The 8,856-nt window shown below is 35.7% G+C and overlaps 1 pseudogene; it reads left to right on the top strand.

Moving 5' to 3' along the window:
- The window catches only part of LOC114042586, a 45,827-nt pseudogene extending 37,596 nt beyond the window's left edge, over positions 1–8,231 (top strand).
- The last annotated feature ends 625 nt before the right edge of the window (positions 8,232–8,856 follow it).

Below are 8,856 nucleotides of genomic sequence, written 5' to 3' on the forward strand. Positions count from 1 at the left end.
ATAGGTCTTTTTCCTTTTTTTTTAAAGTCTATTTGGGATATCTTGGGTATTGCTGGGTCAGAGGGTCCACACAGTTTTATAGCCCTTTGGACATAGTTCAGAATTGCTTTCCAGAATGGTTAGATCAGTTCACAACTCCACCAACAGTACATTAGTGTTCCAGTTTTCCCACATCTACTCCAACATTAGTCATCTTCCTTTTATGTCATATTAACCAATTGTATAGGTGCTAAGTGTCATTTCAGAGTTATTTTCATTGGAATTTCTCTAGCCAATAGTAATTTAGAGCATTTTATATGACTATATATAGCTTTGATTTTTTCTTCTGAGAACCACCTGTTTATATCCTTTGACTGTTGATCAACTGGGAAATGACTCATATTCTTATAAATTTGACTCCATTCCCTATATATTGGAGAAGTGAGGCCTTTATCAGAGAAATTTGCTGTACAATTTCCCCCAGTTTTCTTCTTTCCTTCTCATCTTGCATTGGTTTTGTTTCTGCAAAAAACCTTTTAATATATACAATATATATACAATACAAAATATATACAATCAAAATTAGCCATTTTCTTCCCAGCATGCTCTCTATCTCTTGTTTGATCATCAATTCTTCTCTTTTCTATATATCTGACAGATAAGATATTCCATGCATCCCTAATTTGCTTATGATATCACCCTTTATATCTATATTATGTACCTATTTTTACCTTATCTTGGTATATAGTATGAGAGGTTTTTCTATGTCTGGTTTCTGCCAAACAGCTTTCAAGTTTCTCCAGCAATGTTTTCTTTTCTTTTAATTAATTAATTAATTAATTAATTTTTAGTTTTCAACATTCACTTTTATAAGATTTTGAGTTCTAAGTTTTGCCCCCTTCTTTCCACTCACCCCTCCACAAGATGGCGTGCAATATCCTGTTATAGGCTATCCACGTATGATCATATTAAACATATTTCCACATTGGTCATGTTGTGACAGAAGAATCAGAACAAAACGGAAAAACCATGAGAAAGAAAAAACAAAAAACAACAGAGAAAGAAAAATATTATTCTTTGATCTGCATTCAGACTCTATAGTTCTTTCTCTGTATGTGGATAGCATTTTCCATCATGAGTCTTTTGGACTCATGTCCAACTTTTGGAACTGTCTTAGATCATCGCATTGCTCAGAAGAGCTAAGTCTAACAAAATTGGTCATCACACAATGTTGCTGTTATTGTATACAGTGTTCTACTGGTTCTGTTCGCTTTACTCAGCATTAGTTCATATAAGTCTTTTCAGGTTTTTCTGAAGTCCACCTGCTTATCATTTCTTATGGAACAATAATATTCTACTACTTTCATATACCACAACTTGTTCAGCCATTTCCCAATTGATGGGCATCCCCTCAATTTCCAATTCTTTGCCACCACTAAAAGAGCTGCCATACATATTTTTGGACATGTGATCCCTTTTCCCATTTTTATGATCTCTATGGGATACAGATCTAGAAATGGTATTGCTGTATCAAAGAGTATGCACGGTTTTATAACCCTTTAGTTTATCAGTTCACAACTCCACCAACAATGCATTAGTGTTCCAATTTTCCCACATCTTCTCCAACATTTATCATATTCCCATTTTGTCATGTTAGCCAATCTGTAGTACCTCAGAGTTGTTTTGTTTTACATTTTTCTAATCAATAATGATTTAGAGCATATTTTCATATGACTATAGATAGCTTTGATATCTTCATCTGAAAACTTCCTGTTCATATCCTTTGATCATTTATCAATTAGGGAATGACTTATATTCTTATAGATTTGACTCAGTTCTCTACATATTTTAGAGATGAGACCTTTATCAGAGACACTGACTGTAAAAATTGTTTCCCAGCTTTCTGTTTCCCTTCTAATCTTGGTTGCATTGGCGCTGTTTGTGTAAAACCTTTTTAATTTAATGTAATCAAAATTATACATTTTGCATTTCATGATGTTGTCTATATCTTGTTTGATCATTAATTTTTCCCTTCTCCATAGATCTGACAGGAAAACTATTCCTTGCTCTCCTAATTTGCTTATAGTTTCACCCTTTATGTCTAAATCATGTACCTGTTTTGATCATACGTTGATATATGCTGTAAGATGTTGGTCTATACCTAGTTTCTGCCACGCCATCTTCCAGTTTTCTCAGAAGTTTTTGTCAAATAGTGAATTCTTATCCCAGAAGCTGGGGTCTTTGGGTTTATCAAACAGTAGATTACTATAGTTATTGACTACTGTGTCTTGTGTACCTAACTTATTCCACTGATCTATCACTCTATTTCTTAGCCAGTACCAAGCAGCTTTGATGATTGCTGCTTTACAATACAATTTAAGATCTGGAATGGCTAGGCCACCTTCCCTTGCATTTCTTTTCATCAATTCCCTTGACATTCTGCACCTTTTGTTCTTCCAGATGAATTTTGTTATTATTTTTTCTAGCTCTGTAAAATAATTATTTGGTAGTTTGATTGATATGGCACTGAATAAGTAAATTAATTTATGTAGAATTGTCATTTTTATTGTATTAGCTTGGCCTACCCATGAGCAACTGATATTTTCCCAATTATTTAGCTCTGACTTTATTTGTGTGAAAAGTGTTTTGTAATTGTGTTCATATAGTTCCTGGGTTTCTCTTGGCATTATGTTTATGTTAGAATATGTATATGTTTGTAATTGATATTACGTCATTATCTGTTACCTTTTAGCAAGATATAGTTTACTTCATCTCTTTTAATTAGATATGTTTTTGCTTTTTGCTTTTGCTTTGTCTGAGATCAGGATTGCTACCCCTGCTTTTTTTTACTTCAGCTGATACATAATATTTTCTGCTCCAGCCTTTTACCTTTACTGTTTGTATATCTCTCTGCTTCACATATGTTTCTTGTAAACAACATATTGTAGGATTCTGGTGTTTAATCCACTCTGCTATCTACTTCCATTTTATGGGAGAGTTCATCCCATTCACATTCACAGCTGTGATTACTAATTGTATCTTTCTCTCCATCCTATTCTCCCCTTCCCATTTGTATTCTCTCTCTCCTTTCACCCTCTCCCTCCTCAACAGAGTTTTGCTTCTGATCACCACCTCCCTTAATCTCTTCTCTCTTCTGTCAGCTCTCTCCCACTTCTTTCCCCTTTCCTGTACTACTTCTTCCTCCCTTCTTCCCTTCCTTCTATCCAACACTCTCTTTTCTTTCTTCTTTCTCCACCTACTTCCTTATAGATAGTGATAGGTTTCTATCACCAACTGAATGTGTATGTTATTCCCTCTTTGAGCCAAATCCAGTGAGAGTATGATTCAAACAGTACTTGTCCTCTCCTTCTTTCACTCTACTCTGATTGGTTTTTGTGCCTCTTCCTGTGATTTAATTTTCCCTATTCTGCCTCCCCCTTTTATCTTCTCCCAGTACAATCTTTTTTTTTCCACCCCTTAATTAATTAATTTATCATCACATCAAATTCAACTTATTCTTACTCCCTCTGTCTATGTATACCCCTTCTAAATGCCATAAGAAAAATACAGTTCTCAAGATTTACAAGTATCATCTTCCTATGTAGGGATGTAAATATTTTAACCTTATTGAATAACACCTTTTATTTTTCTTTCCTGTTTACCTTTTTCTCTTGAGTGTTGTATTTGAAGATCGAATTTTCTGTTCAGTTCTGTTTTTTTTTTAAATCAGGAATGATTGAAAGTCCCCTTTACCACTGAATGTCCATCTTTTCCCCTGAAAGATTATACTAAGTTTTGCTGGATAATTGATCCTTGATTGTAATCCAAGCTTCTTTGCCTTCCAAAATATTATATTCTATGCTCTATGGTCCTATAATGTAGAAACTGCTATGTCTTGTGTAATCCTGACTGTGGTTCCATGATATTTAAATTGTTTCTTTCTGGCTGCTTGCAGTATTTTCTCTTTGACCTGATAATTCTGTAATATGGTTATGATATTCCTTGAAATTTTGGGGGGGGTCTCTTTAAGGAATTGATCTGTGGATTTTTTCAATGACTATTTTACCCTCTAGTTCTAGGATGTCTAGGGCAATTTTCCTTGATAATTTCTTGAAAGATGTTGTCCAGGCTCTTTTTTTGATCATGGCTTTCAGGCAGACCAATAACTCTTAAATTACCTCTCTTAGATCTCTTTTCCATGTCAGTTGTTTTTCCAATGAAGTATTTTACATTTTATTCTATTTTTTCATTATTTTGTTTTTGTTTGACTGATCCTTGATGTCTCAAAGAGTCATTAGCTTCCACTTTCCCACTTCTAATTTTTAACTAATTGTTTTCTTTAGATAGCTTTTGTACCTCCTTTTCCATTTGACCAATTGTACTTTTTCTTTTTCTTTTTTTTGGCTAGGCAATGGGGTTAACTGACTTGCCCAGGGTCACACAGCTAGTAAGTGTTATGTGTCTGAGACAAGATTTGAACTCAGGTCCTCCTGAGTCCAGGGCTGGTGCTCTATCCACTGCGCCACTTAGCTGCCCCTGACTAGATTAGTTTTGATTGCAAAACCTACACCAGCTTCACGGTGTTCCCCATCACTGTGACCACTCCAGGAAAATGTGTGTCCAGCTCCAGCTTCACTGGCCTTCATTTGCCAGTCTTGTTTCACTCAGGGCTGCTATTTGGTTGTGATATCTGCTGAGTTCTCTTGCAGCCAGAGCTGTTCATCTTTCAGGTCTACTGGATTTTGTGTTGTCTATAAGTGTGTGCACATTCCATTTGCTGATGGTGAGGAGAATCATCTTTGCAGATGTTTTTGTACATTTTTTTGTGTTTTGACCACAGAGTAGGATTCCCTGCCTGCCATGGTAATCAGGCCAGGGTTGAGTGAGCAGATAATTTTTAGGGCACCTTTTCTGGCCCCTTCCTCACGCCAGGAAGTGACTTATCAGATTGTTATAAAGGTAAATGAGATAGTAGATGAAAAATCACTTTTATAGGTCAAATATTTTTATTATTATCATTATCATGAAGTGCCTTTTGGAATCAACTTAACAACATAGTACAGCCAAATAGCTCCCAACTAAACCTATTTCCTTTTTAGACTGGTAGATCATGAGAATACTGCAGATTTTAATTTAGATCAGGCTTTGCTGATTAAGAAAATTAGAATAAGAACACTATCACTTTCTTCTTTGTTACAGGATTTGCTATAAAGAGAAATGAGATATCAGGTGAAAAATCACTTTTATACTTCAAATATTTTTATTATTTTCTTCACTATTAGCATTGTTATCATTATCACGAAGTAGCTTAGAGAACCAATTTAACAACACAGTGTAGCAGCTGGGTGGCACAGTAGACAGAGTGCTGGGCCTGGAGTCAGGAAGATTCATCTTCCCTTGGTTTCTCCTTCATAATTCCTCATTTGTAATGTGCAGTAGACCACTCAAACCCACCGATGCTTATCTTTATTGCCCTTTGAGTGGTCCTTAATGTCAACCTGTTAGAGATTGTGGTGTTCTATGACTCATGGCCACATGGCAAGACTTTACATTCTTCTCTGTTATACTCCATCTGATGAGATTCAACTTTATTTTTTAGCTTGTAAGAACGTTTATGGCTCCAGAATCCGTCATCTAGTATGATAGTGTTTTCTCCACTTTATATCACCTGCAGATTTCATAAATAGGCCATCTGTTCCTCCATCTAAGTCAGTGATAAAAAAGAATGTTAAACAACCTAAGGACAATTGCAGATCTCTGGGGTACTTTACTACAGACCTTCCTAACCCTATTCTTTGAGTCTGGTCATTGAACTGGTTTCAAATTCACACAATTGTGTTTCTTTCTATCCCACTTATCTTTCTTTTCATCGTCAGGTTATCAGAAGAGACTTTGTCACATACTTTGCTGGAATTTATATAGATTATATTTATAGCATTCTCCTGATCTTTAATTAGGGGCAGCTAATAGATAGAGCATCAGGAAGACCTGAATTCACATACAACCTCAGACACTTACTATCTGTATTACTCTGTCTGCCTCAGTTTCTTCATCTGCAAAATGGACATAATAATGAAACCGGTCCCCAGGGTGAAGGTCAAATAATATTGTGAAGTGTTTGGCACACTGTCTAACACAGAAGACTCTGGATAAATGCTTGTTTCCTTCTTTCCTTCTAGAAACCCTTTCAAAAAAAAAAGAAAACAGAATTAGTTCGGGAGATATTTTGCTCTATTATGTTGGTACCCCAGTTCTCCTCACTGATATAAATAGTGATGAAAACAATAAAAATAATTTCCATTCATATAGTACTTTGCAAAGAGGTTTTACATTTTTTTTACATTTTACATTTTTACATTATGTCATTTTACCATTACAGCAAAACTGTGAAGAAGGTAGTACAAGTATTCTTATTACCATTTTAGAGATGAGGAAAAGTGTGATACAAAGAAATTAAGTAATTTGTTTAAGGCAGGTAAGACAGGTCCTATACTTAAGGCTCCTGGCTCCCAGCCCAGTGTATTTGGCTACTTCCTTTCTCTTGGCCTCTGATTCTTCATCTCTAAAATTAAGGAATTGGATTGGATGTTATCTAAAATGCCTTTCTGCTCTAAAAAATAAAGACTCTACCAATTCTTAATGGATGGCCCGTGGCCTTGTACCCTCAAATAAGAGTCTATGGGCACATTTATATTAAGAAAAAGCAATATAGAGCATTCTTCTTTAACCTTAAAGAGAGCAATAGAATGACTGTGAAATCACTTAATTTGAAAGTCAGAGATTTAATTGGCATGTTTAGGACACTGATGAAGCTATCAAGAACTTGGAAAGAGAAAACATTTTTCTCTTAGAGAGACTGAAAGATGGGCAGAAGGGTTGGGATGAATGTCAACATGGTTTGCTTCACAAGGAAAAGCAAATGTCTACAAGAGACCAATCCCCATTCACCCTCAACCAGGAAACTAAAACTACTTAGACCCAGTCCCAGAGTTTCATCAATCAACTTGGTACTCTTCCAAGCGATACCCTTATTATGGTATCAGCTATAGAGGAAGCTGTGATAGAAAGGATACAAGAAATTAGTCCTAATGAACAGTGTTGTATATATGTGAGTATGTTGGCAGAAAAGTTGTCACTTTAAAAATTTCTGTTTATAACATCTATCTAAGTTGGTTCCTAATTTAGGAAATGCTTGTGCCTCATTTTAAATTATAGTCCAATTTCTGTTGTTGAGCTTTTACAGTAGTAAGATAAGCGAAGGAGTAAAAAAATCTATAAAGCCAATTTTACCATTTCTCATATCAGCATATTTCCAATTGTTAAAACCCAATAATTCTGCTTGTATCAATTCTGAGGTAGGTCCCCCAAAATCACTTGGAAGCATATCTAGTCAATATGTGAAAGTTGTCAAATTTTTTTTTCTTATAGAACCATCTATTGTATGTAAAACCAAAATGGTATCAATACTTTTTGTTTTCTTTTTGGTGAGGCAATTGGGGTTAAGTGACTTGCCCAGGGTCACACAGCTAGTGTCGAGTGATTGAGGTTGGATTTGAACTCAGGTCCTCCTGACTCCAAGGCTGGAGTGTATCCACTATGCCACCTAGCTGCCCCTCAATACGACTTTTTAAAAAATGTAAAACCACTTGTTCAATTTTATCAGAATAATTGACCCAATAGCCTTATGTAGCTAATTAATAACCCTGAAGTCAGCTAGTGAAAACTATCTCTTCCTCTCCTTCTCCACCTCCAATTCACACAAATATTGATGTTTATTTTGGATTGAATGTGTGTTGCAGAGGCCTTCCATAAAAATCTTGGTTTTGCCTAGTATTCTCACTCCTTTCATTGGGGAATATTCTCTGATGTCCTGAAAATTTATTAGATGATTCCATTATTAAGTTTAAACCGAAGTGTTCTATTTTCATGCATCAGCCTCCCTTGTCTCCTCTTTGTTTCAACCAATGATTTACACCACAAATTTACCAGAAGGAAAGTTGTTCTAGCATAATGAAATCCATATTTTGACTGTAATAACTGGACTTGTGTTTGGCTTTGAAAGCAACAAGCACGCATGGGATATAGGGACAAATCTCAGTTTTGTAATTTACCTGCAGAAAACTGATGTCCTTCAGCAGGAGATCCAGTTGCTAACTCATCAGGTGGAGCAGCTGCATCAGCTTTATCAAGAGGCTGTGTGCGACTCATCCCAAAGTGAAGAAGAGCTTCTGGAGCAAAAGAAATCCCTATAAGTGCCCTCCAAATAGAAGGCATTATTATACCTAACAAAATTCTATGCCACCAAAAGAAGTGATTGCCCTGTGAGTCACTCACTTAGTAATAAATTTTGTGAATTTATTTTTTAAATAACCAAGAGGTATAACTAAACAGTAAGGTTGCAGTTAATGAAAATTAATCTGGAGTAATGTTTTGGAATTCAGACGTTTGAAAAGTTTTACAATAAACATTAATTAAATACTTACTAGAGAGATATAGAGCCGCTCGGTGGTGCAGTGGATAGAGTGCTGGGCCTGAAGTCAGTAAGACTTGTCTTCTTGAGTTCAAATATAGTCTCAGACACTTACTAGCTGTGTGACCCTGGCAAGTCACTTAACCCAGTTTATCTCAGTTCGTTATTTGTAAAGTGAGCTGGAGAAGGAAATGGCAAATCACTCTAGTATCTTTGCCAAGAAAACCCCAAACAATGTCATGAAGAGTTGGACATGATTGAAATGACTGAACAACAACAGGTGGATATAACATGTAGATAGATGAGCAAATCTAAGGTAATTGGGCGAGGGAGGGTGCATTAACAAATGGGAACAGAAAAGGTTTTTTTCTAGGAGGTGCCATACAGGGATGTAATAAGGAACCTGA

Source organism: Vombatus ursinus, unplaced genomic scaffold (genome assembly GCF_900497805.2).
Source record: "Vombatus ursinus unplaced genomic scaffold, bare-nosed wombat genome assembly UNPS02014603.1, whole genome shotgun sequence".
Classification (NCBI taxonomy): domain Eukaryota; kingdom Metazoa; phylum Chordata; class Mammalia; order Diprotodontia; family Vombatidae; genus Vombatus; species Vombatus ursinus.